The 9,210-nt window shown below is 38.3% G+C and overlaps 1 pseudogene; it reads right to left on the bottom strand.

Moving 5' to 3' along the window:
- Positions 1-469: 469 nt before the first annotated feature.
- LOC136318396 (tubulin beta-5 chain pseudogene) lies at positions 470-2,269 on the bottom strand (annotated as a pseudogene).
- Positions 2,270-9,210: the final 6,941 nt, after the last annotated feature.

Below are 9,210 nucleotides of genomic sequence, written 5' to 3'. Positions count from 1 at the left end.
CTTTTTTGAAAAATTTGCGTTCTAAAAATTGGGTGCATCTTATAGAGTGCTTGCAGGTTTTTATTTTAATTTCCTGCTTATTCACATTTGTTATCTTTTTCTCAAAATTTGGGTCCCAAAATTAAGGTGCGTTTTATACATGGAGACACCTTATATATGGGCAAATATGGCACTTTACAACCTTACCAGTTTTTTTTTTCTGTTGGGATGATATTTTGAAAAAAAATAATTTATTCCTCTATACAATTTAAGCTGCAACAACAACAAAAAAGCCATTGTCATTTTTTACATTTTTTTAAAAAAATTTAATTATTAATGTTAGAAAAAGGAAGGGGGGGAGACCGACAGATAGTCAGAAACATCAATCCGTTTCTGTATGTGCCTTGACCCAGGATCAATCCTATGACATCACTGTATGGGTGTGATGCTCTAACATACTGAGCTCTCTCTCTTTTTTTTAATAGTTTTAGTGTTTTATTATGAATAAATTGTTTCAAAGGTCATTCTTGCATATTCAGTATAAGGCAACACTACACAGCTTTTCACAAAGGATGAAAACACTTCTAACTTCCCTGCTACTTCTCAGACACGACTGAACCACTTAATAGAAGGTGGGTTTTATTTATCTAGCCCTTTACTGATGCCCTGATGTTCATTAAAATCCTCTAGAAAATGCCCCTGGCCTGATCTGATTGGATAGGACTACCAATTATCTATTTTAATGTGCTTTCTTTATTCTAGATAACAGAGTACAATTCTATTGCATTTGGGAGGGGCCTGCACCCATATATTCAGACCAGTGCATCATTTGATGGCCGTTACAGTTAAAACACATTGGAGTTAAAGAAAATCTGAATTGTATCTGAGACAGGGATGCTCCTTGCTTCTCTATTCATTGATCTCCTCTTCATCATCTTCAAAAGCTTCCTCCCTGTCATTGGCTGTGGCCTCTTGATATTGCTGGTACTCAGACACCAAGTCATTCATGTTGCTCTCAGCCTCGGTGAACTCCATCTCGTCCATGCCTTCTCCTGTAAACCAGTGCAGGAAGGCCTTTCAGCGGAACATGGCAGAAAACTGTTCCAAGATGCGCTTGAACAGCTCCTGGATGGCTGTGCTGTTGCCAATGAAGGTGGATGCCATCTTGAGGCCCCGGGGAGGGATGTCGCACACAGCTACCTTGACGTTGTTGGGGATCCACTCCACGAAGTAGCTGCTGTTCTTATTCTGGATGGCCAGCATCTGCTCGTCCACCTCCTTCATGTACATGGGGCCCCAGAAGACAGTGGCCACAGTCAGGTATCGCCCATGTCTTGGGTCACAGGCCGCCATCATATTCTTAGCATCAAACATTTGCTGAGTCAGTTCAGGCACTGTCAGCGCCCGGTACTGCTGAATGCCTCTGGCTGTCAGGGGGGCAAAGCCAACTATGAAGAAGTGGAGGCAGGGGAAAGAGACCATGTTCACTGCAAGCTTTCAGAGGTCAGCATTGAGCTGGCCTGGGAAGCGTAGGGAGGTGGTGACCCCACTCATGGTGGCTGATACCAGGTGGTTGAGGTCACCGTAGGTGGGCATGGTCAGCTTCAGGGTTCAGAAGCAGATGTCATAAAGGGCCTCGTTGTCAATACAATAGGTCTCATCCGTGTTCTCCACCAGCTGATGGACTGACAAGGTGGCATTATAGGGCTCCACCACTGTGTCGGAGACCTTGGGGGAGGGCATGATGCTAAAGGTGTTCATGATCCTGTCAGGGTACTCCTCTCTAATTTTGCTGATGAGCAGCATGTCCATGCCTGACCCCATTCCTCCTCCAAGGGAGTGGGTCAGCTGGAAGCCCTGCAGGCAGTCACAGTGCTCGCGCTCTTTCCTCACCACATAGAGCACTGAGTCCACCGGCTCTGCTCATTTTGTGTAGTGCCCCTTGGCCCAGTTGTTTCCTGCACTGGTTTGTCCAAAGATGAAGTTGTCAGGCCATAAGAGCTTCCCAAAAGGCCCAGACCACATACTGTCCATGGTGCCAGGTTCCAAGTCCATGAGGGAGGTCCTGGGCACGTATTTCTGAGACGATGACTCATTGTAGTAGACGTTGATTCTCTCCAGCTGCAAGGCCGAGTCACCCACATAGCCTCACACCGGGTTGATACCATGTTCATCGCTGATCACTTCCCAAAACTTGGTGCCTATCTGGTTCCCGCACTGGCCCTACTGGATGTGCATGATCTCCCTCATGGCAGGCGCTGGCTCTGTGATTGCTGAGCTTGCTCTTCTGACTGTGGGGGCAACTTATACTGAGCTCTTTTGTGAGAGAATGCCATTGTCTTTTGGAAAAAATAAAAGTACTAAAAAAACCCTAAGGTAATTAAAAATATAAAATAATAATCTAGTCTGCTGTGGTGACAACACCAAAAGTCTTTTATTTGCTCCAGTCAGGGGCATAAACACTATTTATAATAGTTTAGCTCAAAGTTGCCTCTTTTTCTTGTACCGTGGTATCAGTCCAGACTGAGAGACCCCCTAAGCTGGGGGCATCCAGAAGTTATCTGAACCAGGGTCACCACTTACAAGCTAGGTTATTTTGGTCACAGAACACCTCTCAGGATATTTGTTTCATTACTTGTAAATTTTCTCAGTTTTATAGCTGAGAACATGCATTGCTAAAGGACTGAGACTTAGGCCTCAGCTTAGCCTTCCAAAAAACTGACATACTGGACCTCACCATGATCAATCAAAACTGGGTCCAAAGACATTGCATTGCCAAGTCCAGTGCTTGTGACAACTGATAATTATATTATTTTTGTATATTTTTTATTCCCTCTGTCTACCCCATGACAGTGTATTATTCATAGAGACAGAAAGTGCATCTGTCTCATTCACTATAGAAAACCAGTGTTGAGCACAGTGCCCAGCACATAACAAAATTACAATAAGTATTTATTGGATAAGGAAATAAATACTCATTTGTATATATAAGAATGAGACAGCACTCGAACACCTGATGTGCAGGCTTTATTAGAGGAGAAAGACCTGCCAGGGCACTTCTTGGAAAAAGGTCCCCCAGAACAGACTGAGGTAAAACTTTACAGGGTTTCAGATAGCCTCGAGCAAGGGGGTGCTGGTATGTTTAGCTTGCTAAAACACTCCTCTTTGGGGTTGATTGACCAGCTTCTTAGAATTCCATTGTCCCAGAGGCGATTGTCTGGTAATTAAGAGTGGGGTCAGTCAGCGAAGCGAAACAGCCAAAGGGCAGTTGTAATTCATATATCTCTCAGTATACATATACAGATATACACAAAGAACAGACGCACATTGAAACAGAGAGATATGCTCATTTGCAATTCATATCTATGCACACAGATGTACACAAATCCATTCTAACTTGGTACATATAGATAGAGAAATATAGGTACACAGAAACTATGGGATGAAAATGTCATATTAACAGTAAATATCTCTATATGGGAAATTTGAGTTTTTTTTGTTTTTCTTATAATTTTTTCTACCATTTCTGCAATAAGAATACATTTTTATAATAAAAATTGTTAAAATTTAATACAGTTGACAAATCAAAGCACATCATACTTTATAATAAATTAAAGAGATTTAAATTAAAAAAGTTAAAAAGACAGAAGTAAAAATAGTAGAATGGGAAGTCATTGAGTGCAGGAACATGAGTTATTAGCACAGTGCCTGATGTATGATGGGCACTTTCAAAGGCTTTATGAAAGCATGGCAGGAAGGAAAGAAGGAAAACAAGATGAAAAGAAGGGTAATAGAGAAATCCAGAGAAAGAAAGAAGAAGAGAGGAAGAAATAAAGAGAAAAACAAATCATAGCTAGAGAGTAAAAATGGGGGAGGAAAGAGAGATTCATTACAATTATACACATTCACATTCTTTTAGATCCCAAGTTTACAATCAAAGTTTTCCACATTTACCAAGCATTCAGAAAATATTTTTAGAGCATTAAAGAATACATGGAACTTACTAGCTTCACAAAGTTGAATTTCTTGGAATCCTGAAATTTCTGGATTTAATAAAAGTAATCGAAGGAGGACTAAAAAAAACTGTGCCTCATTGTTTACCTGCAGGGCTAACTGTAGAATGAAAGCAAATGTCATAAATTGGCACTGTCATTCACTCAAGTCAGTGCTTATGGAATGAACAGAATGTTGGAGCTAGAGGAGATTTTGGCACCACAAAGTGATCTGATTCTATTATTTTATAAATAGGAAACAAGAAGCCAAGAGATAAAAGGCGACTAATGCAACTTTTGGTTTCTGGTCCTATAAGTAAGAGGCTTGGCAGTCATCCTGCCCATCCTCACAGGAGAAAATGTTGTAAGGTACCAAAAACTACAGAATTGATATATATTAATATTTTAGGAAGCATAAAGAACATTTTATTAATTTGTGCTAGGCGTGCAGAGAGATTTTGTAAATGATTTTTGTAGTTGTGTGATTAGCATCATACCAGGATGGCCGATAGCATTGTATTGTAAATGCAGAGGGGAGGAGACTTGGACTCTCTGACCTCACCCCACATCTATAAGGAAGCAAGTGAATAGCTAGCCAGGTGTAGGAACAGAAAAATTAAAATAAACCTTATATTAATGGGCCATTTTCAGGCATTTGTCCCCATAAAAACTACCTCTCCCTTCCTGAAAGCATGTAGTTAATGTATGTATTTTTTTGTGATTTTTTTTAATTTTTTTATTTTTTATTCATTTTAGAGAGGAGAGGGAGAGACAGAGAGAGAGAGAGAGAAAGGAGAGACAGAGAGAAAGAAGGGGGGAGGAGCTGGAAGCATCAACTCCCATATGTGCCTTGACCAGGCAAGCCCGGGGTTTCAAACTGGCGACCTCAGCATTTCCAGGTTGATGCTTTATCCACTGCGCCACCACAGGTCAGGGCAATGTATGTATTTTTAGAAATAACAAGTGAACACTAGAAAATATAGGAATATCTTTTAATATGTAAAGTGACATTTTTACCATTGTGTTGCCTTGTAAGTTTTAATGGGTAAAAGCATCTTTTTATGAATCCTATAGACAGATGTTATAAACTTGCTAATGAATTGTTTCTATCTCCACCTTCATCCTTTTTCCAAAACCTATATAGGAGAAAACAAAGGTTATAAGCTTATTCCGTGATGTCAGGCTTTTTCCCCACCCATGTATAATTAAGGGTATATAAGCAGGCCCTATAATATTATAGATGCACACAATTTGCATCTGCTGCCCTGTGTAAGCTATATGTGGTTGACATATTTAATAAATTTTCTTCTTTAATAAAACTCTTCAAAATTTATCTGGACTTGGTGTCTTTATGAAAACCCGCAGAATTGTGGATTGAGTACTTTACAACAAAAAAAGCTAAATAAGGTGAAAATAAACTCCTCCTCCTGAATCCAACAACTAATTAAAGTCAGAGGGAAAAACCAATGTCTCAAAAATTGTATAGACATTTGAATATAAAAAATAAGATTGTATCAGAGCAGAAGCCTGTTGCTGCAGCCAATATCAGACTTTATTTAAGAACACTCCAGTGGTCCAAGATGGTGGCATTTGTCTACACTGAGCTTCCACCTGTTGTAAGATACCAAAAGCTACAAAATTAATATTAATATTTTAGGAAGCTTAAAAAATATTTTATTAATTTGGGCTAGGCATACAGAGAGATTTTGTAAGTAATCTTTGTACTTATGTGATTAGCATAAAACCAAGATGGCCGATGGCATTTTGTTGTAAATGGAAAGGGGAAGAAGACTTGGATAATCTGATCTTTCCACACACCTATGGGGAAATGAGTAAATAGCTAGCCAGGTGCAGAAAGATAAAATATTAAAATAAACTATCTCTTATATTAATGAGCCATTTTACAGGCATTTGTCCCCATGGAAACTACCTCTCTCCTTCTGAAATCATGTAGTTAATATTTTTATCTCTAAACAGAGGAATAACAAATGAACACTAAAAATTATAGGAATGTCTTTTAGTATGTAAATTAACTGTTGCATTCTAAATTTTAATATATAAAAATATCTTTTTGTAAACCCTATAGATGAATCTTATTAACTTGCTATTAAATTTGTAAACCCTATAGATGAATGTTATTAACTTCTTATTAACTTGTCCCATTCACCTTTCATTCTTTTCTTATACCTGTGTAGGTGATACCAAAGCTTATGCCATGATGTCAGGCTTTTTTCCAGCCCATATATACTTAAGGGTATATAACCAGCTCCTAAAATATTATAGATGCACACGATTTGGGACTGCTGCCCCATGTAAGCTATAGGCAGCCGACATATTCAAGGAATTTCCTCCTTTAATAAATCTCTTCTAAATTTATCTGAACTTGGTGTCTCTACGAAAACACATGGAATTGTGGATTGGGTACTTTATAACATTTGGTGCCCAACGTGGGGCCTATGGTATTTCACATCACTGGGTAGAGGCACTCCGAATCAGCTGGTCTTTCCATGAGGCTGCCCAATCCCACTTGAATCTCAAGGAGAGGCATGCCACCTGACATGTTTTCAGGTCTCCTGGTCTTCCTGTCTGTCTGAAAAGTCCTCTGGTAGATGCCTCTTGGATTCCAAATTCAACAATTTAGACAATTTGGCAGAGAAATCAAGGAGATAGGTAAAACAACTCTCTGACTTTACTGAATTTTCTGGCTTTCTTCTAAACTATTGTTTTCGCTTTTCTGTCTGAGATTGGTACTGGTCAAATTTGTTTGGGACCAGAATGTAGGTCTTTGGGGACTTCAATTACTTGTGACTCCAGAAGTGTGACTCTGGTGATATAAGTAGGGCCTTCAAAGCTGCTTTGGTGAGCTGAAACTCTGAAAAATTGTAGGTAAAATAAATCATTTCTTTTGCTGAGTTATAGAGCTGACATTTTGTAAGTAAAAGCAAAGCTGTTGCTTTTACTGAGTTGTAACTCCAGAAATGTGTAGGTAAAACAAATCATTTGCATTGCTGTGTTGTAATTTCAGAAGTATGTAGGTAAAGCCAGTTTTCTGGCATTAGTGAGTAGAATCTAATCTTGTTGTTGATCCTCCAGAAACCAAGAGGTCAGTAGGAGATCTGTTTTTCTTAATTAGAATTCTCTGGATGTATTTAGTTGTACTATAAAAAAATAACATAAAACGACTGAGTAAAGACCCCAAACTTCCAGAGGCAGCTAGATATGGTATGCTCTCAAAAAAAAATAAACAAACCTGAGTTAAGACACCTTTGTATATTTCAAAATCTTATTTGTTTTTGTTCTCCTTACTTTTGTATAAAAAATTCCTAGGTTTAAGTTTAAAGTCTTTGCAGGGACGCGGCCTGTGAACACCTAAGAAGCCACAATGGGGAGCCAATTTCTCGTTTATAAAAATGTGCTTGTTCTTGTGTGTATAAGTCCTTTGTTTAATGTCTAAATGTGTGTGTTTTAAAGCATAGTTTAGGTCTTTTGTGTTATAATTGAAAGCTTCTGACTAAAAAACAATCTTAAGTGGTGAACTATTATTCTCTTTGTTCTCAAATTAGCTTCAGGGCGCCCTGTTAGGTTTCCCCTATGAAAGAAATGATTCTCTTCTCTTGGCTTCTTTACCTTGTCTTGTGTAATAGTTAATATCTCTGTAGTCAAACACCTTTTATTCTGGGTGTTAGTTAATTATCTCTCTTATTTTTTTGTTTTTATCAGTGCAATAATTCCTGGATATTTCTGAAGTAGTTTTAATTTTGTAATCAGTATCCTTGGCTATTACATATAGGAGGAGGGGCCAGTTCACAGAAGAAACCATTAGGTTGTCTTTTAAAACACTTTCAAGAAGCTTATGAAGACAACTGTGAGTATGGGATTAACTGGTCTAAGAGAAGGCTTTGCACTGTCTGTGAATCACAATGGCCAACATTCAGGGTTGAATGACCAAAAGGTGGGACTTTTAATCCCCCCCAAAAAAAGAAATCTGCAAGATAATAACTAGGAATTCAGCCTGTCCTGATCAATTTTCATACATTAATTAATGGCTAAATTTAACATTATATCCTCCACAGTGGCTAAAAGCATGTTCAATACAGAAAAGGCAATACATCTTTCTAGTCAAGCCAGACATATCTAAGACAGAATAAGAATTCCATAAAACAAATGAGAACTCAGTTAAGAAGAAATCAATGTGCATATTGCAATAAGTTATACATCCGGGAAAACGTTTTTCCCGCCTCTAGGAGAAACGGCTGGCAAGCAAGTGATTTAGGTGAGAGAAGAGAGAAAAGCTGAGTGAGGATCTAGGTGTTTGGAATGATGGAGTGGGGTCGTGACGGCAGAAAGATGAACATACACAAGACCCCTCCTCACTAGCCACACTCCTGCCCTTGCCATCACAGTGCACCCAAGCCGAAGGCAAACAGCAGGCAGAAAACTGAGCACCAAGAGGAGAACCCTACCACCACCTCCAGACGCATACTTAGGCTAAGATTCAGCCTGCTGTGTGTGGAGCGACAGGAATAGGCACTAGGGAAAGAGTGAGGTAACTAAAAATATAGAATATAAACTAGTTTCAAATGTTTACCTAATGACCAAAAGAGGTTTTGCCCATTTGAAAAAATATAAAGTAGGAATATTAGAAATTAAAACTTTGCTTTAGAAAAATCTTAAAACAAATAGAATTTAGAAATTAATAAACCATAGGCGTGGACCTTGCTAGTTAATTGGCAGTCTCTTAAATTAAATTGAAACTCCACAAGGAATAATAAAAACATAAATAATAGAATTGTAGGAAATAAATTTTAAAATAAGCCCTTCATGGGTGGGGATAATGGCTTGTTGACCTGTACTGGTGTAAAAAGAAAAATTCCAACAATCTTTCATAGGCAATTGGGATGCTGAATCCTCTATAATCCTCTTGATTATGTAGAAGGCATGAAGTTTATAAGGGAGACCCCCTGCATTAGAAAAATTGTAAAAAAATTTTTCAAGGAATTGTGGGAAAATCTAGGAATCTCATATAGGCTAAAACAACTCAGTATTGAAAAAATAATTTTGTGAAAATTATATTTAGCTGCTCAAAGCAAGACAGTTTGTTTACAGGTGGCATATTTATTCAATTTCTGCTTGGGAGAGGCCTCATTATCTTGCTAAGAAACTTGACTACAAATGAAAAAAAAATAAATGGATAAATAAATAAATAAATAAATAAAAGCAACAGACTCTGCTTCCAGTT

The sequence above is a fragment of the Saccopteryx bilineata genome, unplaced genomic scaffold, assembly GCF_036850765.1.
Source record: "Saccopteryx bilineata isolate mSacBil1 unplaced genomic scaffold, mSacBil1_pri_phased_curated manual_scaffold_129, whole genome shotgun sequence".
Classification (NCBI taxonomy): Eukaryota; Metazoa; Chordata; class Mammalia; order Chiroptera; family Emballonuridae; genus Saccopteryx; species Saccopteryx bilineata.
The sequence above is the reverse complement of the archived record's forward strand: the minus strand, read 5'-3'. Positions and strand labels throughout refer to the sequence as shown.